Source organism: Papaver somniferum, chromosome 4, assembly GCF_003573695.1.
Source record: "Papaver somniferum cultivar HN1 chromosome 4, ASM357369v1, whole genome shotgun sequence".
NCBI lineage: Eukaryota > Viridiplantae > Streptophyta > Magnoliopsida > Ranunculales > Papaveraceae > Papaver > Papaver somniferum.
Window position 1 is genome coordinate 129,426,350 of NC_039361.1, and position 26,956 is coordinate 129,453,305.

The 26,956-nt window shown below is 37.8% G+C and overlaps 2 long non-coding RNA genes across 4 annotated transcripts; one reads left to right on the plus strand and one right to left on the minus strand.

Annotated features, from left to right (window-relative positions):
* Positions 1–13,000: 13,000 nt before the first annotated feature.
* Positions 13,001–14,688, minus strand: LOC113276563. 3 transcript variants are annotated; one of them, XR_003324532.1, is made up of 4 exons: positions 14,417–14,688; positions 14,134–14,287; positions 13,904–13,979; positions 13,001–13,319 (listed from the first exon to the last, which is right to left on the minus strand). It is a non-coding gene; the product is annotated as an uncharacterized LOC113276563 (long non-coding RNA). The 3 variants fall into 3 exon arrangements; XR_003324531.1 differs by having other exon boundaries at positions 13,904–14,287; XR_003324530.1 differs by lacking the exon at positions 13,001–13,319 and having other exon boundaries at positions 13,664–13,979.
* A 635-nt stretch (positions 14,689–15,323) lies between these two features.
* LOC113276562 lies at positions 15,324–20,097 on the plus strand. The gene is made up of 2 exons (XR_003324529.1): positions 15,324–17,572; positions 19,596–20,097. It is a non-coding gene; the product is annotated as an uncharacterized LOC113276562 (long non-coding RNA).
* Positions 20,098–26,956: the final 6,859 nt, after the last annotated feature.

Sequence of the window (26,956 nt, forward strand, 5' to 3'; positions counted from 1 at the left end):
TTACAAAATAATTTAAACTAAGAACTAACCCTTGAGGCACTGGCTATTCCAGTCCTCTTGGGTGAAGCACTGGCTAGCCCAGGCATGCCCAAAAACAACACCCAAGAACCCTATTTATACATGCAAACCAAATATCCAAAAATCCCCAAAATATAAAATTTAGGGTTACACAAAAAATCCGAAATTGACCTTTACCTAATCTCTGAAATCAATCAATGGTCTCGACCCATTCTTCTATTGTTTCTCCTCTTCCGTAATTGGTGGTTTGATTTCACTAACTCCGTTTCTCTCAAACCTAGTTTCTAGGTTCACTGTTTTTGAAAAGATAAAAGGATTGAGAGAGAAGAAGCTAGAGGGTATCATGGTGGTGTCCTTTAGTGATGGCGGGAGTGGCTGATTGATGGGGTACAGTGATGGAGGTGGTTGAGCGGAGTTGGTGGCGGACATGGTGGTGGTGATGGTCGCTGTGAAGAAGAGGGGAAGAAGAAGGAAGAGAACTCGATAGAGTTTCCTTTAGGGGATGTTTGATTTAGGGTAAATAGGTTAGGGTTCTAGAGTATTGAGCGGACCCATCGTATTTTGATGATCAGATGGTGAAAGACGATGGATGAAAAGATGAGAGAATTATCCAACGGCGAGATGGAAATGGGAGTGGAGCGGTCGTTGGATCTGAGATACATCAAAACTGACGGTCTGAGATGGAGTTAGGTGCTAAAGTGTTAGACAGGAACATCAAACTTTGATGTACTGGCGATGCTGCGACCATTGGATTCAGATGTGATCCAATCTGACGGCTGGCGAAGGAGACGGGTATGGATATTGGAAATGGGTTTGGGCCTTGGGTATGCCAAGCCCATATCTTCTTTAAGAACAATTCTTCCTTGTTAAGCCCATTTCTAGCATTTTGGTCTTGTGCACAACATTCCTCGCGGCTTCCTTGCGTGATTCCTATCGGCTTCCACCACTTTTCTGCTCTTTTCGCTCCGTAATTCCATCCAAACTTTATTTAGAACCTAAAAATACAAAATTAATTAAGGAAAGTATTTATTCTTGAAAACAATGAAAATATAGAATATGGGATAAAATGGAGAATTAGAGCACAAAAGATGAGTTAATTGCCAACAAAAAGATATAGAAATATGCACTTTTTAGCACTCATCAAATACCCCCAAACCTGAATTTTACTTGTCCTCAAGTAAAACAAAACTAAGGAAATCCTACCTATACCACTGTCGATGGTTTCTCGAATGCATTTAGCGTATGCACTAAGCCTTTTAAACCACTAAGTGTCCCTAGTGTACGAGTTGAAGTCTCGTGAAGGTTTGCTTAGAACGTACTTACAAAGTTCTAGGACAAAATATAAGCTCAGATTCCATGAAATGTGACATGCGCAAGACAGTAGAAGCTCACAGCAAAATGGAGATGTCAATCTAGCTATCAAAGGCACAATCCTAGCACTGATAACAAATAAAGACACGTGATAAGAGTGTAAAGTGTATCTACATATGTTTCTAGAATGACCTGAAGTTATGACTACTAATCACCAAGAGATAGTTTTTAGGCTAAGAACCGAATTCTAAGCCAAGCTAGCTGTCCGGCTTTACGAGAATTGTGAATGTTCACCCAATGAGTTGGTGATATTTCAGTTTACCCGCGTTATACATCGATGGCTGCACCCTCCTTGCTTATTACAAGACTATTTACAACAAAAAGATGACTCTTTACATGACTCTTATTTACATTGATTACTCTCTTTTATTTTTGGAACAAGAGAGAACTATTGTCTTTAACATGACAAAACATGGAATAAATAAATACTTGATTTTTTTTTTTATTTTTTTTGATATTTTTTTGGTTTTTTTGATTTTTCTGATTTTTTTTTTTTGAAGAAATAACTTTGATCTTTACAACATAGTGACACTTTTGATACATGAACAAAAAGAAAAACATAATTACATGACTCTTAGCAAGAGGTGGCCCTTATCGAATGCATCCGATCAAATTCTATGGTTGCTTTTCTTAACGTATCCTCCAACTTCTATCCCAGCCAACCAAAGAACAAGCTAGTCAAGTCTCATTCAGTATTCTAAAGTGATTGGCAATCTAACTTCCTATCAAACACCTTGAAGATCGAGGATATACATGTATTGGTAGATTGTGCGTGTGCAAGTTTCTTATCACATGTGAATTGTGCTAGAATCAGGGTGCCTAAATATCTAGACTAAGAATCCTTATGTTTACATACATGCACAAGAGTCAACATTTCAAGGTAAATGAGCTCCATTTTTATGATTTTTTTTTTTTCAAAAAGAAAGAGTTCAGTTTTCAATTATAGCATGTGATCGTGGTATCTATACCATACCCCCAAACCTAAACTAAACATTGTCCTCAATGTTTCAAAATATGAAAAGAATTATAACATACGAAGAGGATTATGCTGAGTAGAGAAAAAGGAAAGAGAATACCCGATTTGACGGCGAAAGCAAAATTAGAACTCCGTTATTCAAGGCAAAAATCCAACATATTTCAGTTAAGAGTCACATTGGATTAGCAAAATATGTACAAAAGAAACAAAAGATTTAACTAAGAAACTATCTACTAGATTCTATACAAGAAATTTGGTTTTTAATGGGATTGGACTTTCTGGGAAAAATTTGGTTTTGTCGGGAGACATTTGGTTTTGATGGGAAAAAGAAAAATTTTGGTTTTTAGGGAAACATTTGGAAAACTTTGGTTTTTATGGGAGAAAAACATTTGGTTTTTAATGGGTTCTGAAAAGAAAGATTTGGTTTTAAAATCGGGAGCAAGCCCACATTGGTGGAAGAATGCACAGCCCACTAGAAATTTGAAAACAGCCCACAACTCGTGTGAAGTGAAGCCCAACGAATTAGTTTGAATTGAGCCCAGCAAAAGGTTTTGAAAAAGAAGAGGTCCAACTGTTTGGGTTCAGGAGCCCAGAAGTTCAGTTTCAGTTTGATTTTGGGCTAACAGAATAGCCAAAATTCGAGGCCCAGTTGGGCTTAAAAATTGTTTTTCCAATTTTAATTTGGGTCAAGCCCAGAGTTCAGAAATTCAAAATTCAGGGTTGAAACCCACAGTTCAGAAACAAAATAAGCCCACAGTTCAGCTTAAATACAGGCCCACAGTTTAGTTAAACTACAAGCCCAGCATTCAATCTTAAAATTACAAGCCCAAAAATTGGGTTTACTGATGGGTTTAGGCTTACTAGTTAGCACAGCCCAGCTGCTCAGTAATTGCAGTTGCACAGCCCAGTTGGGCTTGGTTCACAGCAACAATAACTTCAGCAAGAGCACCAGAGGCTCATCAGCAACAACAACAAGAAGAAGAAGCAGCAGCAGTAGGAGGCAGCAAGACAACAGCAGCAGCAACACAGAAAACAGCAGCAGCACCAGAGGCTGGCTGTAGCAAAAGCAAGAGTTGACAGCAGCAGCAGCATCAGGAAGAAGAAGAAAGAGTAGCAGCACAGCTGCAGCAACAACAGCAAGAGCACCAGAGGCTCATCAGCAACAACAACAAGAAGAAGAAGCATCAGGAGGAGGCAGCAAGACAACAGCAGCAGCAACACAGAAAACAGCAGCAACACCAGAGGCTGGCTGTAGCAAAAGCAGGAGTTGACAGCAGCAGCAACATCAGTTCAGCCACAGCACAGCAGCAAGTAGCACCAGCAGCAAGTAGGAAGAAGAAGAAAGAGTAGCAGCACAGCTGCAGCAAGAGCACCAGAGGCTCAGCACCAGCAGCAGCAACTCCACAGCAACAGAAGACAAACAGCAGCAGCACCAACTACCTGACACTCATTGTGTGTGATCAGTACACAGAAAAGGCAGGGAAAAAAAAGGAAAACTGCATAAAGCAGTGCAGTTTGCAGCTGTAGTTGGCAAGGTTTATGAGGCTACAGGTTCTAGGCTACAGGTGCAATGAGCAAAGCCACATGGCAATGCTACAGATGCAGCAAGGCTGCAGAGCAAGGATGCAGGAATGCAAGTTATGATGGCAGACACAGATGCAAATGCAATATGAATGCAGAACTAAGTTACAACTAAAATGCAGATGATGCAGGTATGCAGATGCAGGAGATGAAGAACTACAGTTACATGCTAAAGTTACAGCTAAGTTACAGGTAAAGACAGTTACACTAATATAGCTAAGTTAAGTTACAGCTAAAACAGTTACACTAAGCTACAAACAGTTATACTAAACTAAACTAAATTACAGCTAAATTTGAAAACAGAAAAGCAAGAGCACAATTTATTTCTTTTTTTTCTTTTTTTTTCTTTCAACTACACAGCACCAGTCCCCGGCAACGGCGCCAAAAACTTGATAGTCTTTAAAGATGTATGAAATAAGAGTATAAGGGAAGCCTACATGGTTATACCGCAAGTGCACGGTGTCGATTGTAGCTTGTGCAAATACGGGTCGAATCCACAGGGACTAGGGTGTGAGTTGAAGTTTCCTAAGCTAATTCTCTAAACTAAATGACCTAACTAAACAAGGATATGAAAACTAACAGTGAATTGAACTAACAAAATTAAACAAGACACTAACAGGACATGAAACAGCAAATATTGAACAAACTAAACAGTGATGGATTTTTGGATGAAAGTGAGTTTTGGAAATTAGGGCTTGAATTCCCCTCTTCACCTAAGCTAAGTCCTCCAACTATGTTCTTATCCCTTGTTAGTTATCAGTGAGCTTCTAGGCTCACTGATTAACTAGATGACAGTTGCGGTTCAAAGCCGGCTGTTCATCTAAGGGTTGGTCTATAAAGATTACTAAGAACACTAAGATGAATCTAATCCTAGTAGTAGTTGGGGCTCTCACACTGCAACTACCCGCAGAGAAGCTTGCTTAGTGTTTTAACAACCTAAAAGGATATTCAATCCTAGACAGTTCAAGCACAACAAGATCATAGCATGGATGGGACAAATACGATTGAAATTTACAAAATAATTTAAACTAAGAACTAACCCTTGAGGCACTGGCTATTCCAGTCCTCTTGGGTGAAGCACTGGCTAGCCCAGGCATGCCCAAAAACAACACCCAAGAACCCTATTTATACATGCAAACCAAATATCCAAAAATCCCCAAAATATAAAATTTAGGGTTACACAAAAAATCCGAAATTGACCTTTACCTAATCTCTGAAATCAATCAATGGTCTCGACCCATTCTTCTATTGCTTCTCCTCTTCCGTAATTGGTGGTTTGATTTCACTAACTCCGTTTCTCTCAAACCTAGTTTCTAGGTTCACTGTTTTTGAAAAGATAAAAGGGTTGAGAGAGAAGGAGCTAGAGGGTATCATGGTGGTGTCCTTTAGTGATGGCGGGGGTGGCTGATTGATGGGGTACAGTGATGGAGGTGGTTGAGCGGAGTTGGTGGCGGACATGGTGGTGGTGATGGTCGCTGTGAAGAAGAGGGGAAGAAGAAGGAAGAGAACTCGATAGAGTTTCTTTTAGGGGATGTTTGATTTAGGGTAAATAGGTTAGGGTTCTAGAGTATTGAGCGGACCCATCGTATTTTGATGATCAGATGGTGAAAGACGATGGATGAAAAGATGAGAGAATTATCCAACGGCGAGATGGAAATGGGAGTGGAGCGACCGTTGGATCTGAGATACATCAAAACTAACGGTCTGAGATGGAGTTAGGTGCTAAAGTGTTAGACAGGAACATCAAAATTTGATGTACTGGCGATGCTGCGACCATTGGATTCAGATGTGATCCAATCTGAGGGCTGGCGAAGGAGACAGGTATGGATATTGGAAATGGGTTTGGGTAAGGGTTTTGGGCCTTGGGTATGCCAAGCCCATATCTTCTTTAATAACAATTCTTCCTTGTTAAGCCCATTTCTAGCCTTTTGGTCTTGTGCACAACATTCCTCGCGGCTTCCTTGCGTGATTCCTATCGGCTTCCACCACTTTTCTGCTCTTTTCGCTCCGTAATTCCATCCAAACTCTATTTAGAACCTAAAAATACAAAATTAATTAAGAAAAGTATTTATTCTTGAAAACAATGAAAATACAAAATATGTGATAAAATGGAGAATTAGAGCACAAAAGATGAGTTAATTTCCAACAAAAAGATATAGAAATATGCACTTTTTAGCACTCATCACAAATCAATGAATATTGATAAATTACTGAATATTGATAGTTGGATCAATATTAGAGCAACTGAGCGAGTATTTCTCAATTCGACAAATTATTTATTGGTAATGTGACCCAATAAAATATTGATAGACTACCAAATATTATATGATTAATCCAGATGTTGATTGCGGAATCAACATAAATTCATTGGTGTTTGAATCTGCTCAGAATGATGATTTGTGGAGCGTTTATTCGAAACCCTAATTTTTGATCAATTGTTCTTCAATTGATGAATAGATGAAAATAGGTCATGAGTAATAGAGGGACCGACCACCTGGAATGATGGACGTCCATGTGGCGCCCAAGTGCTCGAGTAAGCATGCACCAGGGTCCTTAGTTGGCCAGTTGGTGAAAGAATGATGATTAAATGCCGGTTTCATCATTTATTGAAATAGTGCTCGATTGAGCATTAGGTGATAAAACCTAATTATGGAAAAGTGAGGGACCCGATATGAGCAATTGCGCAAATTAGGTTAAAATCGTGAAAACGTGTGGGACCGGCTCTTTGCAAGCCTTAAGGCCGCCCTTGGTCGGTCAAGGGGACATGCTTGTGTCACCACAATGCCCGTGTCTCATACCTGAGAGTTTCAGTATTTTCTGGTGTGCGTTTGAGAAATATGTTGAATTTTCAGAAAAGTTTGATCTTTGACTGAAATTCTTGATTTTGCTCGAATAAGCAAAGTAGAACTTTGCTCGTTTCATCAATTTTTGGGAATATTAAAATAATGATATTTTAATATTTTTCGTGAATAGCCTAGTCGGTCATGTGACCATTTGACTTTTTGGCTTTTTCATGGTTTGAGCAATATTTGAGAAAATATGAAGAAACCATGATTGTTGCTCAAACTGAGGAGTTTCATGAGATGAGGGAAATAATAATTATGAAATATTAGGGATTGTAAGGCGTGGGACCGGTCACGGCTAGGGCATGGCCGGCCGGCCAGGTAGCCCGGTCCCGTGATACCTTTCCCTATTTTTATTATTTTTCATGAAACCGTGAAAATAAGGAGAAACCATGAATTTTTCTCAAACAAGGAAAGTTGGTAGAATGAAAGAGTTTTCATGAGTTCATGAAAATAATAAAATAAGGAAAAATAATGGAAGAAGCATGGGGACCGGCCACGACTAGGGCATGGTCGGCCGGCCGGTGGGCCTGGTCCCTGGGAGCCTCTTTAATATTATTATTTTCTCTCTCCTATTTTGTGTAGGATTCCTCGTTTGTCCATATTTTCGAATGCTCGTTCGTGCATTCGGGTGCTCGATCGTGCATCATTGTCAAGTACACTTGCACCATTTTCTTGGTGATTGCTCAGTGATGGTCCAGATGCGCGGTTGTTGAGTATTTATTACTAATTATGAAATTCAGTGGAGAATGATTCATGAAACTGAGTAATAAAGGTGAGTAGTTATTTATTATCAATCCATAGGATCAGTCGTAGATTCGACCATGGATTCAGAATAATAAAATGAGCATTACCATCCCATAGGATCACGGATTCGACTACAGAATCAGAGTAATAAAATTATCTATCACCATTCCATGAGATCAGCCGTGGATTCGATCATGAAATCGGAGTAACGAGATTATCTATTACCATTCCATGAGATCAGTCGTGGATTCGATCCTGAAATCGGAGTAATGAGATTGAATATATTATCTTCTAGGAATTCAGTGATGAATTTCACAGTAGAATTAATCTATTGCAGAAGGGATATTAGCTAGTTAAAGCGTCACCCGTTTTGAAAAGTGCATAGTCAGGGAGTAGCGAGTGTTGCTGACAACCTGAAGGCGTAAGACCTCTCAACAATTTTGTATGGAGAACCGCTTGAATCTATACACGGTCTCTCTACATAGTCAGGGAACAGTGAGTGTCACCGATATCCTGAAGGCGTTAATGCTCTCAATCTTACGGAGAACCGCCCAATCATTCTTCTATGTAGAGGGGGATCTCTCTATGTAGTCAGGGAACAACGTGTGTCACCGACGTCCTGAAGGCGTTAAGTTATCAATCATACGGAGAACCGCCCAATTATGTTATTCTACATAGAGGGCATGATGAAATGCGAGACATCGAACGCTTAGCTAGTGGAGGCCTTTCGAGAAACATATTCATCATGGCTCGTAAAATATGAATTGGCACATGCCTTAAGCCGTGTCAGAACATGCAGTATCATGATTTTACGATTTTGAACTTTGTTGAAAACCATCTACAAAAGTACGAGAGGGGGCCGAGTGCCTATGATGCTTTTTAGAAGACATTCCTCTCTGACATAGGCATGTGCTAACTATATCTATACATTGTGTTAGCCAAGCTATAATAGCTAAAGCTAAAAATAACTAATCTCAATCAACATTATTTTCATTGATTGGATAAAGTCCAAGGAGAATATCGCGTAACCTTTAACGAAAGTTTTGTCCAAAGATATAGTTAGAAATGCATCGAGAGGGATGGGGCTTAAGCTCATAAATTAAACTTGCCATGAAGGATACTCAACCTTGTTGACTGGAGATCTCAAAATCATGATTTATAATGAGACAACTAATTTTTGGTGGGTAAAGGTAAACACTATCAGAGAATTTCATTCTCTGTCCCTTCCCTATGGTGTAGACGTGATAGTGTGACTGCATGTGAAGGATGACTTTTAAGAAGTCTTAATGAGTTATATAGTTTCAATTTAAGATTGAAGTGGGGTGTAGCAGTAACACTCTTTATGAAAACTCACCTATCTCAATGAGGAAGTGGGGATGCTTCCTATGAGAATATGAGCTTTGATTCTCTAGAGCATTCTGAGAAACAGGATATATCCAGGGCCAAATTGGACAAAACGGCACGAGATTGGCAGCAACCTTGGAGATATCATCCGTGGTTATTATCGTGAATTACATCAAACGCTAGCAGTTCAAGACATCGCGTTCACTGTCTCTAGAAAGTAGTTCCGGTAATATCTCACTAAGCAAAAGTTCAAGACCTCATGGACACCTCTGCCTAAAATGGTATTTCCTGCATTTTTTATGTGATTTTTGTTTTGATGGTTTTGGTATTACTGGAACTTAGGACCTAAGGGTCACAAAGGGTTCACTAGTTCATACATTTTCACTTTAGTGAAAGGAACCTTTAGTCTCACTTGTGAGGAACTAAAGATGAAAGCTCTCTATGATTTTTCAATCCATAGTATGACCATGGATCGAGTCAACACAATTTAGTGTGAGAGAGAGAACGTTGGAATGACTAGTATGACTTCCACATGCATGGTCCGTCTTTCTGTTAAGTCAGTACGGTCGTGGGATTGAGTGTTGATTTACCAAGATATATTTGTGTTTTTCATGTTTTATTGAGGTTTTCATTCATGCGGGGGATTGTTGGAAAACAATTAATAGAAAATTGATTTTTTAAAGTTTTTAAGAAAAATAATAACTTATTGTTTTATTTTGTGAATGAAACTTTTTAGTCCCACATCGGGGAGTTGCTCTTTTTAAGTAGTATTATTCCAACTATTTATCTACTTTTTTAAAATCAATGGGAAAGGGGTTTCTCTATATTTTAGAGAGACCCCCAAGGGAAAATATTTTATATTGTTTTCTTAAGCGTTCACGATTTTCCTTAAGGGTTTTCTCGGAGTTGCCAAGCTCAAGTCGAGCATCTACTACATATGCTAGTAGTAGGTGTAGTAGGGTTTTTATTTTGGAGATATCCGTCCTGTGAGGGATATAGCATCACTCTTGAGTGTAGTCGGGCGCTAATGTCTTAAGGACAATGTGTTAAACACGTGACTCACTCTGTTTTTCCAAAGTTTTGCCTTATTGCTGTTGCGGAAATCTGGGGAGCTTGTCCGTTTCATCAAATCGATCACTTCCATTATAAAGGAGATAAGTATCAATAACTTTTGATTATTTGATATTTTTCTTGTTTTTGATTATTGCACCCAACACATAACACCATTAACATACATAGACTTGAGAAGGATTCATTCAAATCACTCACCATAATCCATAAACTCCACATTGATAATCCTATATCGCCTAAGTTAGTGACTTAGTGTATGAGAGCAGATCAAACCCAAAACCCAAGAGAAACTTTCCTTGTTTCCTAAGTTAAATCGACTGGAATGGAAACCCCTTAAAATTAAAGAAAAAATTTTGAAACTAATAATCTTCACAACTGTAATAGGTAATGTTGTTGTCTTTCATAACTGTAATTATTAGTATCAACACTTGTAATCTTGTACGGCTATGCTAAAGATTTGGTGCTAGATTATGATTTGACGAAGTCTTGCCCAAAACATTATCTTAACATGTGCAATAGGTTATACGGTTGTTACATTATCTTAACATTATCTAAACTTTAAATTTTAGAATGTAATGCAATGGCCAAGGCAGGCAAAAATATTATATATGATAAAGCAGGCAAACAAGAGAGAAGATGTGGTCATTCTTATTGAAGTTACCCAGACAAAGAGAAGGAGGTCAAAGAAGAACAGAGAAACTCAGAAGCTTCTAAAGTGGTTGTCGAGATGAAAACAGGTTGCTGTTCAAATCCGGCAGATGCAAGCTCCTCTTTGTTTGCCCCTTTGATTCCTACCCGAGTCGAAACACAAAACAGATTTCAAGGTCTTGGAGAAGAAAAGGAGGTTGTCATTTCTCAAGTAGATGCATGTGTTTCCGAGAACAGGAAGATGGTTAAATAAATAATTGGTCTAACGGTTGTGGAATGCGTAAGAACCTCATCTACTGACCCCTCTATTCCCCCCGGCTTTGAAACCCATATAAGGTTCCATGGACTCGAAGAAGGAGAAGAAGAGGAGGAGGCTACTTCAAGGGTAAGCATCGCGAATCCATCATTGTTCGAGCCAATTACAGGGACATGTAAGAAATTGAGTTCAAAATCCAAACTTACAGGTATGTTCCCAAATGGTACTATTTCAAGTCTAAAGAAGAAAAAGCCTCCTAAACCTAAAGTTGATAACAAAGTCTCCGCAGATAAATTCGTGCAGTTAGATTCTTCACGGGGCTTAGAATTTCCACTTCTAAAAACTAGTCGTGAAGAAATGTTTAACAATCTCTCGAAAACTCACGATGATTTGCCTATAGAGAATATTGACGAGTCTACTAATTGACAGTAGGTCGCGATCTTTAATATGGTTTGCAATTTGTATTTTGTTTGTTAAGTCTCACAAAAAGTGTCTTCTTCTGTTGATATTTTTTGTGTTCTTACTTTAGCTTTATTTTTGTTATGTTGTTTTCGTCGTGGGCGTTTTGCTCTTCTTCAATTATATATGTCCGCACATGGCTTGTGTGCCTTTAAACTATCCTATTTGAACGATCAAAAAAAATAATCAACATTTCCATGTGCTGAACATCATTATATTCTGTTTCCTACCATGTGCATGCCAATATTAGATGTTGATTTTTAGGATTTTTCCAGTTCCTACTGAGATTTTACCATTATTGTGTGATAAATCAAGATACTTGGCACCCACGGTGGTTGACCTTGCTTTGCTCTGCAAGGCTTAGTGCCTGCATAAATGTTTCCAAGCATCCCAAAGTCTCTGGTAGTCAGGTCGCAGTGGCAGCCGTGACCATAGACTGGCACGCACACTATTAACGTACGTTAAGAGTTTGGTAGTCCATCTTTCAGTTTTCAGTAGAAATGCAGCTGTAGTTGCCGCATCCCAGTCACAGTGGCAGTCATCCCAGCTGTAGTTTTCAGTAATGTCCCTCTAAATTCAATTTTTTTTCTACTTGGCAACAACATTTTAGAAAAATCCAGCCAATGAACATGCTCTCTTTTCATATTCTCAATAAAGTTCCATCCTGCCAAAATATCAAGCTCTTTCGCTGGATAACCACTTCATCCAAATTTGGATTGGATTTCTTTTGTTTCACTTAGTGTCGCAACATGCCAATTCCAGGTCCATATCAAAGGAACTAAATGACAACATTCCTAAAACATTACAAAACAACAACTTTATAAACCACAGTATATGCTCGTCTCAAGAATCACTAATAAGAAACTAAATAAAAGAATCTCCATCATTCGGTACAGCTTCTGATAAACACCTAAGTCCGATACTTTTATACCCACATTTACACTAGCTAGGTCTCGATATTTAGTTAACAATTATCTTTTAAAGCTTTTACAGGAATAACAAGTAAGATCCGTCATCCGGCGAAGAACTGGGTAATATAGAAGCTAAAGGGGTACATTATTTATATGTTCCTATTTTTGACACCCAATAAATATATCCTTATACAACAATAAATATTAACATACTTTTTAATAACCTTATCCATTTAAAATTAGATTACCTTAATACCCTCACTCATATAATATTTTTCTTTATTTCAAAATAGAACAAATTTCTTCCTCTACCACTTCACCCCCGCCACCACCACTGCTTCACCACCACCAATAGTCCACCACCACTAGTCCGGTCGCCGCCACCACCACTAGTCTGCCGCCGCCGCCACCACTAGTCTGCCGCCGCCGCCACCACTGGTTCAGATATTTTTGTATGGACAACAGTACTTGATCCAAATTAAAATAAAACCAACAGTAGAAGTTGATCCAATTTAGGGGATCAACAACGGTAGTTGATCCAAAAAAAAAGGATCAACAGTAGAAGTTGATCCATGTAAATGGAGTGAACTTGGCGTGAGTCGAACACGCATCATCTGACATGGAGTCGGTCATGCTACCATTGCACCACAAGTTCAACATTGGAAGAAAATTAAATGATTTAAACTACAAGCATGATTATACTTACCCAAGAAAATATTGTCAACAATAGGAGTTGAAAGGATCAACAACAGTAGTTGATCCCATAAAAAATTGGGTTAACAACAGGAATTGATCCCATAAATGGATCAATAACCATAGTTGATCCCATAAAAAATTGGGTCAATAACAGGAGTTGAGCCCATTTATGGGTTTAAAACTTGTTTGTTTTGTGTTTCTAGCCTAAACGTTCTGATACCAACCTTCAAGCCCTACCAAACAGTTCCCAAAACAAAATTTCCATGAAATTATGAAATTCATAGCAAAAACAATTTCAATAGTTTGCACACTAAAACGATACCTCCTAGAAGAATCATATCCTTCTCGTTCTTGGATTGCATTCCACTATTCTGCCACCCAATACGCCATATATCTTCCTACGAAACATTAAACATAGTACTTTAAGAGAGCAACAATAAGTAATAATAGATATAATCAACAATCGAGTAAAGCATCACAGATAAAACCAGGCCTTCAGCGGCTGGTTACTACTATAATTTCTCTTCCTTGTAGAAATGCCACTGGAAAATATCAAATGGCTGTGTGGAGTATCCATCTTGTGGGTTCAAAACCACTAAAACAGACATGATATTTCAGTAGCGAACAAAAAAATATCATTACCATTATACTACAAATCCTACAATTACCTCGTTAATAATCTACAAAAAATGCTATTCAAGTTGATAGTCATTCAATAAGGTCCAAACAAAAATCCATCTCCTAAAACATTAGTCAAAGACCCATTATCATTAACTACTGCCGACTATCTCGTCGCCTTATATAAAATCAACACCACCATAGTTTAAGAAACAATTCAAATATTAGGTATACAATTCTAAGTTTCACAAGAAAGGGAACGATGAGACTACTGTATAACAATTAAAGAGTCGTACAAGACCAATTCTAAATGTAAAACAAATATAAAACTATACTCCCATTCAAACTTTATTCATGAAAACACCTCAAATGGTGCGTCCTGCGTGTTAAAAATTCTAGCCTCTGTTTGCCTCCGTCAAACTCAACATCTGCTTCCTGATCTGAGATAAGCCATTGAAATTCATTAGTAAAGCTAGTACTAGTACCAGTGCCTTAAGAACTGCACTCAACAATTAGATACATACAAGAAATTCAACAGAAATTTAATACCACAAAGATTCAATTACGAGAAGATCAAATTAATATGCAGAGTACCCAATATGAGAAAATGAATTCTCGTCCATCACCAACACAGAAGCATCTCATACTCCACAACCTAATCCTCCACTTCCACCAGCACCACCTCCAACTCATCCGACTCCAATTCTACTACACCAATCTATAGTATTAGTACCCCTAAGACATGCAACTGCATTTACAACAAAAAACAATGAAACAAAGTTCAACAATCTCTACATAATTTTGAAATCTAAGCTTGATTTTATGAATTTAGACCTAAATTTGCAGATCGGAATCTAAAAAAAAAACAAAGAATTACCAGAAATTAAATCCTAAAAAGAGATTTCTCTTGAATCTTAATGATGAACTGATGATAATAATGATTATATCTCGATCTCAGTTGATTCATCTACTAATTTCCAACCAGAATTTATTTATCTATCGTTTATTATGTCCGAAAAGTCTCTTTCTTAAATGAAATTAGGTTACTACAACATGTTCGAATTGAAGATGGTGGCGGAGGTTATGGCTATGACGAAAGAGAAAAGCGAGGTGGCGGTGGTGGTAACAGAGGTGGAAGTGGTGGTGGTGTTTTTCGTTGGAGAAAGAGAAAGAGAGGATCTCGATCTCAAAAGAACAGAATGAAAACTCTTATTGTTGTGTAGAGGGTAAATATGAACAGAAGAAAAATCGTTAATGGACCCAAATAGATTTAAAGATGAAGATGGATATCATATCATTATTGTGTGATAAGGATAATGTTTTGTTAGGTGACGTCTTCCCATAAGAAGTCATCGTCCTTAAAAATTTTAAGAAAACTAATACAAAAAGAAACACATAAAAAAAAAAAAATCTAAAATAAATTGAAAATACTGTACAAAAATAAATCTAAAAACAAATCCCGGCAGCAGCGCCAAAATGATGGACATTTATTCAATTCCCACGAAGGAAACTAAATGGCGTACGAGGCGAAAAGCATCAGAGATTCAGAATGACTCATATCATTAGAGCTTCAAATGTGGTTGGCATGGTATGTTATATATAAGCACCACTCAAGCCCAGCCCACTAGTGGCTACGGAGGAATAAACGTGGCCTCATTTCCTCCACCGCATCTCATAAACAAAACAAATTTTCTTTTCATTTCCTCATATGATGTTCTTCATAAAGAAAGTGGATCTGAGCTTAATTTCGTTGGAGTGTTTTTCATTTCTCCTAAATACTGTTGCGACCATTTTCTATGGTGTGAGATCGAGACAACACGGAATGGGATCTGATGTTGGGAGTTACAGAGGTAATTCATGGCAGCAGCTCTTTGAAAAGGAGATCCGAAATTCGTTAATCTTCGGGTTGCCGGCATCAATCTGAGATGGTGAATCAAATAGATGGGTATTGATTATTTATGTTGTTGGTGCTAGAATTTTGAAGACGAATTGATTGGATATGGAGTGGATCTACTGTGAGTTTTTGATTCTTAAGCAGGTAGCGGCTAAGTTTGGGATTGCTTTGCAATTAGTGATTGAGAAATGACAGTAGGTGAAGAGAAAACTGTGAAGAGAGAATGGAGATGGAATTGAACTGCAACAGCGGCAACGGAGTTGGGGGTGTTGATTTATTTTAGTGACAAGGGGTTCTCGCCATGTAACCGTAGGCTGAAATGGGTTCTGGTTTAATTGGTTTTCTATGGAGTTGTACTATGGAATTCGGGTCTGCTGGTATGTATCAAATGAAGGAGAATCTGCTGGGTATGGTACATACGGTGGTGAACTGAGAGCTTGGGGGTTGTTCATTTGTACATTAAGAAGACACAGCAGAAGATTGAGGAGTTATCTGTTAACTGAACTTGTTCCGTTTTGTATGGGGTTAAGAGCAGCAGTCGATTGCATCTGGGTTTAATTGGACATTTGAGACATTAGACTTAATTGAGATGATGTGCCTGCGAAGAAAAGATGGAGATTTCGATGGGTAATGGAGATGCCAATCAGGCTTCTATGGAAATGATGATGGTTAGTGTGTTGTTCTCATTCATAGCAGTGGGGAATTGTGCAGCCATACAACAGCAAGAAACGAAAGTGGAGATGTGAATGAAGATGGAATGAAGCTTGGGTTAGTGGTAATCTGTATTGTGCACACTGGAATTAGTGATGATCTATATGTGCTGACATTTCTATGAGGCTAATGTTATCACTGGGTGAAGATGAGAGAAAGAAGGTATGTATCAGTGGGTTAGCCGATTGTGGCTGAGTTAGTTTTGCCTGTGAAGGAAGACGTTCAGATGGTCCAGTGCTGTAGTTGGATTGAGGAAAGAGTATTCGGATTTGAAATGGTTGGGAGATGGGTTCTGTACAGGACCTGGATTTGGCTATTGGTGTTCGTATTCAGATTTGGCTATTGGTTTTGCCTGTGAAGGAAGACGTTCAGATGGTCCAGTGTTGTAGTTGGATTGAGGAAAGAGTATTTGGATTTGAAATGGTTGGGAGATGAGATTTGTACAGGACCTGGATTTGGCTATTGGTGTTCGTAATTGGACCGGGTTTTGGAGGTGCTGGTAGCAGTCACAAAGAGAGAATTGAGATGCATATATAAACGAAAGGCAGAGACGAATGGAGGGAGGCCGTTTTACAAGGAAGAAACTAGGTTTAAGTTTTCTTTCCTTTTACTATGATTAGATCATTATTTTCTATATCAATTTCTATGGTTTTTGAGAAAGCCATGACTTGCTAAACCTTTATTAGGGTGACAGGATGAACTTGTAGGCTAGATTATTTGTGTTTACAAACAAGAGTTTCTTTAATCAAAAGCTTATTGTTATGTTTGAGTATCTCACATATTGGTTGTTGTTTTATAAACCTTTTCATGTTTTATGCCAAGTATACTACATAGGGAAGTTATAGACAATCCCATTGTGACCTGATTGATATTAGATTCATGAACACTCTTCTACTTTGTATGCCTTCGAGATCAAACAGTTCTTAGTCGATTATCAATAAATCTTAACGACATATCTTCCATGTTTAAGTAGCCAGGCGTTGCCATTGTACATGAGTAAAATAGAGACTCTCGTGATAAATCACAAGTAAATCTAGCCTATGAAGGATTTCCGGATCCTTGACCCTTTTTTCATCTTGCTCGCCACTTTAATAATTTTGTTTGCATCCAATTTATTTGCTTGTTTTTTTTATTAGGAAGTTGATTGTATTAGTTAGAAGTAGTTTAGAAAACTCCTTGTGGGAACGAACCACATTTGCTGTTGTCTACAATTTGGACACCGTGCGCTTGCGGTAAAACAAAGTCGGTTCTCCGATACATCAAGTTTTTGGCGCCGCTGTCGGGGAGTGGCTGGTAACTACTCTAGTTGATACTTTTTAAATCCTTTTTATCTCTTTAGTTTGTTTGATTTTCAGGTACCTTAGGAGCTAAAGATTGCTCAGCCACATAAGTTCTGTGAAATAAAGTGTTAATATAAGAGCGTCGCGGGTAAGTTACTTGCAACTTTTGTGTGTGCTTAATTTCTTGCTGTTGCGGTGTGTGGAAGTAAGTAAACTGGTAAAGATAGTTTTATATACTTGTTTGTTTGCTTGTTGTGCATTGCATTTGTTTTCCAAGCTAGGATTTGAATTTTGTCACTTTCTGCCTAGTTTGTGCTAAAGGATCCCACTACTGGTTGGGATAAATAGAGCATTGAGATATGTCTGGAACCGATGATGAAGACCCTCCTGTTAAGACCTTAAGGGAATATATGTACCCGACTAGGGTGAGCCAACCCTCATGCATTGTTTTTCCGACCACTAAAGCACATTTTGAGATTAGAATTAATACCATCCAGGCTCTGCCAAACTTCTATGTCAGAGAAAATGAGAACCCTTATTACCACATTAGGGACTTTGAGGAACTATGTGGTACTGTGAAAATTAAAGACTTGACCGATGAGTATTTGAGATTGAGATTATTCCCATTCTCTTTGAAAGATAAAGCAAAATCGTGGCATGATGCATTACCGTCTTCTTCCATCTACACTTGGGATGCGATGACAAAGTTATTTTTGCATAAATTTTTCCCTAGACATAAAACCACGGCTTTACGTCAAAGTCTTAACAATTTTTCGCAACAAGAAGGAGAATTTCTCTATGATTACTTAGAGAGATTCCATGATATCTTGTTGCAATGTACGCACCATGGATTTGATACCCTGAGACTCACTATGATTCTCTACGAAGGATTAGATTACAAAACCATGACCATGGTAGAATCATTATGTGGGGGTGAATTTCAGGACAAGAGTGCTGATTAGGGGTATAAATTTTTGCATGAAGTAGTTGAAAAAACTTAGGAATGGGACGCTAAGGAACCCATTAAGAAATCTGCACCTAATAGGAGTGAAGTGCATAGAGTTGATATTAATTTTGACTCTGATGCCAAAATTGCTGCTCTGGCAATGCGAATCAAGTCATTAGAACAAAGTCAGTTTAGTTCTAGACCGTTTGTAGACCATTCCTTTGATGATAATGTCAGAGAGCAAGCAAATGCTTTCTATCAGGACAATCGCCAAAGATTTGATCCTTACTCGAACACATATAACCCAGGGTGGTCGAGACACCCTAACTCTTCATGGTCTAAGGGTCAATATCAAGACCAATCAAGTAGCAACATGTTGTCAGGTTTCACACAAACAGATCCTAGTTTGGTAGAAATTCCAAAGTTGTTGACGCAGAATACTTTACAACTTAGTCAAAACATGAGGCAATTTGCTCAATTCCAGCAAAGTGCCTCTCAATTCCAACAGACTACCCAAAAATCGATAACGAACTTGGAACATCAATTAGGATAGCTGTCTAGCCAGATGAGTGCGAGGGATAAGGGAACCTTCCCTAATCAGCCTCACCCAAATGCAAAAGGTACATTTGAGGTGAACCAATCTGGAGTTACACCTTCGGATCATGTCCATGCCATTACCACTTTGAGAAGTGGTAGAGTTTTAGGTAATCAGGATCCAATTCTTGAGGAAATTGAGCAAATCAGGAACCTGCCATCGACTGTCCAGGCCACTCCTTCTAACAATAACGAAACCAGTTTGAACGAGAAGGATGAGCCTGAGGTTTGGTACATTCCTTGTGCTCATTTTCCTCAAAGATTGTTACCGAAAACAAAAGAAACTCACAACAATGAGATTCTATAAGTGTTTAAGCAAGTTAAAGTTAACATTCCTTTGCTTGATGCCATTAGGCAGATTCCATCTTATGCTAAAGTTTTGAAAGATCTTTGCACTGTGAAACGCAAATTGAATGTGAAGAAGAAAGCTTTTCTCACTGAACAGGTCAGTTCCATTATCACACATAATACACCACCGAAGTATAAAGATCCTGGTTGTCCTACCATATCGTGTTTTATTGGCGACCAGACCATTAAGCATGTATTGTGAGTGATATTTATCTATTGTTTATGCTTTCTTTGCGAGTTTCTTGTAAAATATGTATCTTATGGTTGTTTTTGAGTTTATTAGGTGCAATGGAGTCACTATGAACAAAAGAAGGAGAAAATATCCATTTGGAGCGTAAAAGGCAAAGAGGTCAATTCACATGGGAGCTATACTCGGAGCGGGCTAAGGTGCACGAGAAGGAGGTGAAAATGAACTGTCAGAGGATATCAACTTCCATTCTAACACAAGACCTAAGAATCAGAGGAGCAATGATCTTATCATTAGCCTTCCTTTCTTTCATTATACCCGAATTCAGAAATTCATAGAAGAGATGAACTAATGGCGGCACCCATTGAAGAGCAGAGAAACTGAGAGATTCGATGGCAGAGGACTACTACTTGGAGTTTTGGAGGAGAGCGGCGATTCTACTAGGGTTTGTTTTTCGTATATTTTTCATTTCTTTATTTTATGAAAATGATTATGATGAACTTCATTACTATGAGTAACTAAATACAATTATTGGTTATGGGATAAAAGTTGATTTCTCAAGCATGATATTTAAATCAATGGATTAGTTTTGTCTCAACTTTATTGTTTATGATTAATTATTAATATTGTTGTATGATTTGATTGCTAGTTTGATTGAGTCCGGAATCAATTATATTGGTCTTCATATCTACTGCTAGATTAGGTCTTATTATACGAAAAAAGTGATAAATTCCTGATTACAAGTAGCATAAATGTGAGTAGTGCTTGTAGTGATATATCCTACTAGTCACATTCACATATGAATCATAACCTTAGTTAAATCGAATTACTGCTTTTACACGTTCGGTTGCTTTGATTAGTCTTATTCCATAAAACTTATTGCTCTTAGGGAGTTAAATTTAATTGTGCTTTTACACTTTAGGTTGCTTTCTAGGTAGAATTCACATATGCATCTTTTAACGTGGTTGTGATGAAATCAGGTAATTAGCGGGATATTCTTGCGATCAAGGTATCCTAGGACTTTTAGTAAATGAGAGATTAAAATACCAATTCTAATAATTGATGAAAATACATGTTTGTGAATGATACTATCTCGTGACCAATATCTTCTCCTTATTGATTTTCCAATTATTTTATTGTTTTGCTTTATTTTATTGCTTTGATAAAAACAAAATCCCGCCTTGGGTACTAAGAAACTGAAATTTGTATAACAACAAAAACCTTTCTGTGGGAACGAACTCTTTCTTACCACATACATCATTTATATTTAGTAGAGTGAGAAAGTGAAATTATTTTTGACACATACGACAACGATCAAATTTTGGCGCCGTTGCCGAGGAGGCATACGGCTTGTTATTTAGTTTTGGTTTCTTGTCTTTTTTTTTTTTAATTTTGTTTTGAGAATTGTGTTTCAGGTACCTTACTGAAATACAAACTGGAGGAAGCAATGGGTGATGCAAATCGTATACTCAAGGAGCTAGCTTCCCAGAAGTTGGACCAACAACAATGATGTATTGAAGCAACTTCGACTTTTGATATTAAACCGGGTTGATTAGTCAAATACCAAAGTTCCATGTATTTTCATGGGAAGATCCGAACAAGCATCTTATGGAGTTCCAATGGTTATCACAAACATGATACCTAATGGTTCCAATGTGGATGAAAGAATGTTGCGTGCTTTTCCTTTCTCTTTACTCGCTGCAGCCAAAGATTGGTTATATCACTTACCGTCTGGTAGTATTACAACATGGAATGGCTTGAAGAAATTTTTCTTGGAGAGATATTTTCCTGCGTCGAAAGCTACTCAAATTCTCAAGGAGATTTGTGGTATGGAACAAAGTTTGGGGGAATCGTTGTATGAATGTTGGGAACGATACAAGAGATTGGTGCCAAGCTTCCCTCATCACCAATTTAGTGACGCAATGATTATTCAATACTTTTATGAAGGTCTCCATGCAAGTGATAGGAATCTTCTTAACGCTACAAGTGGTGGTGCACTTATGAACAAGACGGTGACACAAGCTAGAGAGTTGATTGAGAGTATGGGAAGCAAATTCTCAACAATTTTCAAGTCGTGGATCAGAGCTACCTATCAAGGAAGTTAATCAAGTTGGCGAGATTACTGAATTACGTCAACAAATGAGAAACATGATGGCAATGATGCAACAAATTGCAGCTGTGGCTGTAAAACCATCACACCCAGCTTATGAGAACGTCGAGCAAGTCAATGTTATCTTCACAAGTCAGCGGTATGATACTTTCTCCAACACTTATGATCAAGGATGGAGAGACAACCCCAATTTTAGTTATGGTACCAAGCAACTTGCAAGTGTAAGTGCTGGTTACAACCGCCCGAGTGAGTTCCAGCAACAAGTGCAACAACCACAACAAGTTCAAAGTCCAGAACTAGAAAAGATGGTACTTTGATAGAGGCTCTAATGTCCGTGGTACATCAAAATAAACAACTAACGGAGTTAAATCAGCAGAAAACGGATAATGCAATTAGAGAGTTGCAAGCACAAGTTGGTCAACCACAACAACAACAATTCCAGCAACAACAACCTCAAAATTAAGGGTCTAATATGGAAGAGTTGCTGGCATCTTTTATGCAAAGAACGGAGGGTGCAGTCAAGGACTTGCAAACACAAGTTGGTTCCATGACCGAGGAGATTAATCAACTGCATACACAAAATGGTAAGAAACTCCCTTCCCAACCTCTTAACCCAAGTGACGGTGTCAATGCGATTACGATGGGAAGTGGTACACAATTTGTGCAACCCGAAATTACTGATTCAGGTAAAGAAGAAGCCCCAAAAGAACCGGTTTTGGAGAAAAAGAACGTTGATTTTCCCCAAACTTCCGAGGTACCTAAATCCAACTCTAAACCTCTTGTTTCTACTTATGTTCCTCCTCTACCTTTTCCTGGCAGGTTTGCCGAAGCTAATAAGGCGGAACAAGAAAGAGATATTTGGGATGTTTTTAAGAAGGTCCAAGTGAATATTCCACTAATTGAAGTGATTAGGAAATCTCCTCGCTATGCAAAGTGTGTAAAGGAGTTGTGCGCTAACAAACACAAGATAAAGGGTAATGAGGGAATGAGTGTGGGGGAGAATGCTTCGGCATATCTTCGAAAGAAACTCCCACCTAAATTGAAGGATCCCGGTAGTTTTACTATTCCATGCACAATTGATAAAACACGGTTTACCAAATCTATGCTAGATTTAGGAGCTTCCATTAATGTTATGCCTACTTCAATTCATGACACTTTAAATCTTGGTCCTCTTAAGGAAACCGGCACAGTTATTCAACTTGCCGATAGGTCTAATGTTTACCCGAAAGGGATTGTTGAGGATGTTTTGGTGAAGGTAAAAGAACTAATATTTCCAGTGGAAATCTATGTCTTAGACATGAGTGATGTGAATTCATCCTCGTCTACACCTTTACTGTTGGGTAGATCATTTTTGAGTACCGCTAGAAAATTGATGTCCACAATGGCACCTTGATTATGGAGTTCGACGAAGAAGTCATACACTTCAACATTTTCGAGGCGAGGAAACACCCAAGTAGCATTCAATCAGATTTCCATAATGTCTTGGAAGCCGGCTAAGGCGTAGCAAACAAGGAGATAGTCGGGCTGACGACTTTAAATTAAGCGCTAACTGGGAGGCAACCCATAGGATGAGTATTTCTTGTCTTGTCTTGTTTTTAGTTTTTTTCTTTTCTTGTTTAGATTCGTTTTTCTGATTTCTTGTCGCAAATCATTATAAGATTTCCCACCTTGACTTTCATTAGACGATTCAATTTACATTGAGGACAGTGTAAGGTTTAAGTGTGGGGGAGTGGTTAAGCGTTTGCATTGTAAATTTTTCACGAAATTTTCAACTTTTGTGTAAAATAGTGAATAAAAAAAAACTCCAACTTGTGGTTAGTTTAGAGTCACATAGTATACATGTCGCTAAGGTTACATCGAGATTCTCACAAGATTGACTGAACTTAGAGATGACAGAGAACATGATCGGGTTTCTTACTTGTATGAGAGTTAAAGTTGGATTTAACCATGCCAGTGGAAAATGAGGTGCAGACTGAGTTCGGTAGTAGATTTGTGGTCCCCTATAGTGGAGACTACCCATGTTACATCATGAGAGGCACCGACCTTCACTTCTTTGTACCTGTCTAAATATGTGATTTTAGAGTGTGCGTCACCGTACGTAAATTCCGGGTAGAATGGTGAGATACCCGACATCCCACTAGTAGAAGCACTATCTGGATATCTTGAGTGTTATTTTATCAATCATGATGGTGACATCGAATTGCTAACTTACATACCACTTGTAATCTTATTCGCAGTTAGCACCATCCACTTTATCTCTCTCGACACCAACAGGTCCATAGAAATACCAGCATCATCAACAAGAGGAGCATCACAAATTTGAAGGAAAGTTGAAGACGTTCAAGGTATACAAGCAACGGTACAGAAATGAGCAGATTTCAGATTCAAGTAAAGCAACAAGACAAGGAGCAGATTTCTTACGAGTTGAAGACTAATGTACAAGAGCGAAGATTATCAAGATGAGAGTTCAAGAAGTTTATGATATCGAGACAATACACGTTGTGAAGAATCAAGTGGTAAAGTACTTACACCATGGCCTTTGTACTTGCATTTTTATTTTATATTTATTCTTATTTGTTAGTTTTTACTTTATTTTCTCTTGTCAAAAAAAATAAAAAATAAAGACTTGGGACAAAGTTATCACTATGCTAGGTCCCTTGTAAAAAAAAAAAAGACAAGACAAGAGAAAATTTCATTAGGTTCATTATTAGTTTTAATTTTTTGTTGTGTTTTATTTGTTTTGTATTTATTTTATTTTTTTGTCTCAATCAAAAAAAAAATCAAAAAAAAAAAAAATAAATAAATAAAAGAAAGAAAAAAAAAAAAGAGACAAGAAAAATCCTTTGCATCATATTTTTGTTTGTTTAGTTCGTTTTTGGTTTTATATTCATTCAATAAAGCCAATGGAAAAGAAATATCCATAATGAAGTTTCAAGCAACAAGGAATTAGAGGAAAGAATCACGTTGTCAAGATTCTACGAGGTTCAAGAGTTATCATCGACAGTTGAAGACTGAAGACGAAGATGAAGATAATGATTGAAGACCGAAGACGTTTCTATGGATGCTGTGAGAGTGGTGCTAACTGCACGTCAAACGGATAACGAGGTAAGTAAGCATATTCCCACATTCGTTAAGTGGTTGATTTCCTTTCTTAGAGATCATCAAAAAAAAGGGTTTTCAAAAAAATAAAAAAATAAAATAATAGAAGGTGTGGGTTTTCAAAACAATTCAGAGGGTTTTTGCCTTCCTACCGGTCAAGGTGTCGCAGGATTCTCTCTTCACTCCTACCTGGACACATGTGTGACCCATAAAAAGCTATTTATTATTGAGAGCAACTTCATAAAATCCTTTCTTGTGAGGCAGAGTTGAGACTTTTGATCACTCCGAACCCGAATTTCTTTCGAGAAGGGATGGTTATTTCTCTTTCAACTTTTAAGGATGAGATTGTGTTCATATATATGTCTTAACTTCTTATGACTAGTGTGCAGAATTTCTATGTCTTCTTAGCACGTTGGATGCTTTCATTTCGGAGAACTTGTAAGTTGGAAAAGTAGGTTTTGTAGTTAGACCTCTTGTAAACCTCCAAGAGACTAAAACTCGTCCACTAGGGACACCTGGGGGTTTAAAGGCTTGTCACACATGCTAAGTTTGAACGTATCCTCAACGAAAGGGAGTTGTTTGTATTGTAGTTTAGTATGATTTTCTCGAGGACTAGCAAAGTCTAAGTGTGGGGGAATTTGATAGGTGTTATAAACACCTTGATATTTATCTATTGTTTATGCTTTCTTTGCGAGTTTTCTTGTAAAATATGTATCTTATGGTTGTTTTTGAGTTTATTAGGTGCAATGAAGTCACTATGAATAAAAGAAGGAGAAAATATCCATTGGAGCGTAAAAGGCAAAGAGGTCAATTCACTTGGGAGCTATACTCGGAGCGGTCTAAGGTGCACGAGAAGGAGGTGAAAACGAACTGTCAGTTCCTCAAAAATGACGATTGAGTTGAGTTGAGAAAAGAAGTTATCATTCTTTGGTACCTCTTGTCTACTCTCTTTGGGTGGAAATATCAACTTCCATTCTAACACAAGACCTAAGAATCAGAGGAGCAATGATCTTATCCTTAGCCTTCCTTTCTTTCATTATACCCGAATTCAGAAATTCATAGAAGAGATGAACTAATGGCGGCACCCATTGAAGAGCAGAGAAATTGAGAGATTCGATGGCAGAGGACTACTACTTGGAGTTTTGGAGGAGAGCGACGATTCTACTAGGGTTTGCTTTTCGTATATTTTTCATTTCTTTATTTTATGAAAATGATTATGATGAACTCTATTACTATGAGTAGCTAAATACAATTATTGGTTATGGGATAAAAGTTGATTTCTCAAGCATGATATTTAAATCAATGGATTAGTTTTGTCTCAACTTTATTGTTTATGATTCATTGTTAATATTGTTGCATGGTTTGAGTGCTAGTTTGATTGAGTCCGGAATCAATTAGATTGGTCTTCATATCTATTGCTAGATTAGGTTTTATTATACGAAAAAAGTGATAAATTCCTGATTACAAGTAGCATAAATGTGAGTAGTGCTTGTAGTGATATATCCTACTAGTAACATATGAATCATAACCTTAGTTAAATCGAATTAGTGCTTTTACACGTTCGGTTGCTTTGATTAGTCTTATTCCATAAAACTTATTGCTCTTAGGGAGTTAAACTTAATTGTGCTTTTACACTTTAGGTTGCTTTCTAGGTAGAATTCACATATGCATCTTTTAATGTGGTTGTGATGAAATCAGGGAATTAGCGGGATATTCTTACGATCAAGGTATCCTAGGACTTTTAGTAAATGAGAGATTAAAATACCAATTCTATTCATTGATGAAAATACATGTTTGTGAATGATACTATCCCGTGACCAATATCTTTTCCTTATTGATTTTCTAATTATTTTATTACTTTGCTTTATTTTATTGCTTTGATAAAAACAAAATCCCGCCTTGGTTACTAAGAAACTGAAATTTGTATAACAACAAAAACCTCTCTGTGGGAACGAACTCTTTCTTACCACATACTTCATTTATATTTAGTAGAGTGAGAAAGTGAAATTATTTTTGACGCATACGACAGCGATCATATTGTTAGATTTAGGTGCAAGTGTGAATCTTCTTCCATATTGCGTGTATAAGCAGCTTGCGTTAGGTGAGCTTAAACCCACTAATGTTACTCTTCAGCTTGCGGATAGGTCTGTGAAAGTTCCTAGAGGGATAATTGATGATGTGTTGATACAGGTTGAGAAGTTTTACTTTCCTGTCGACTTTATCGTTTTAGATACACTGCCCGTTTCTA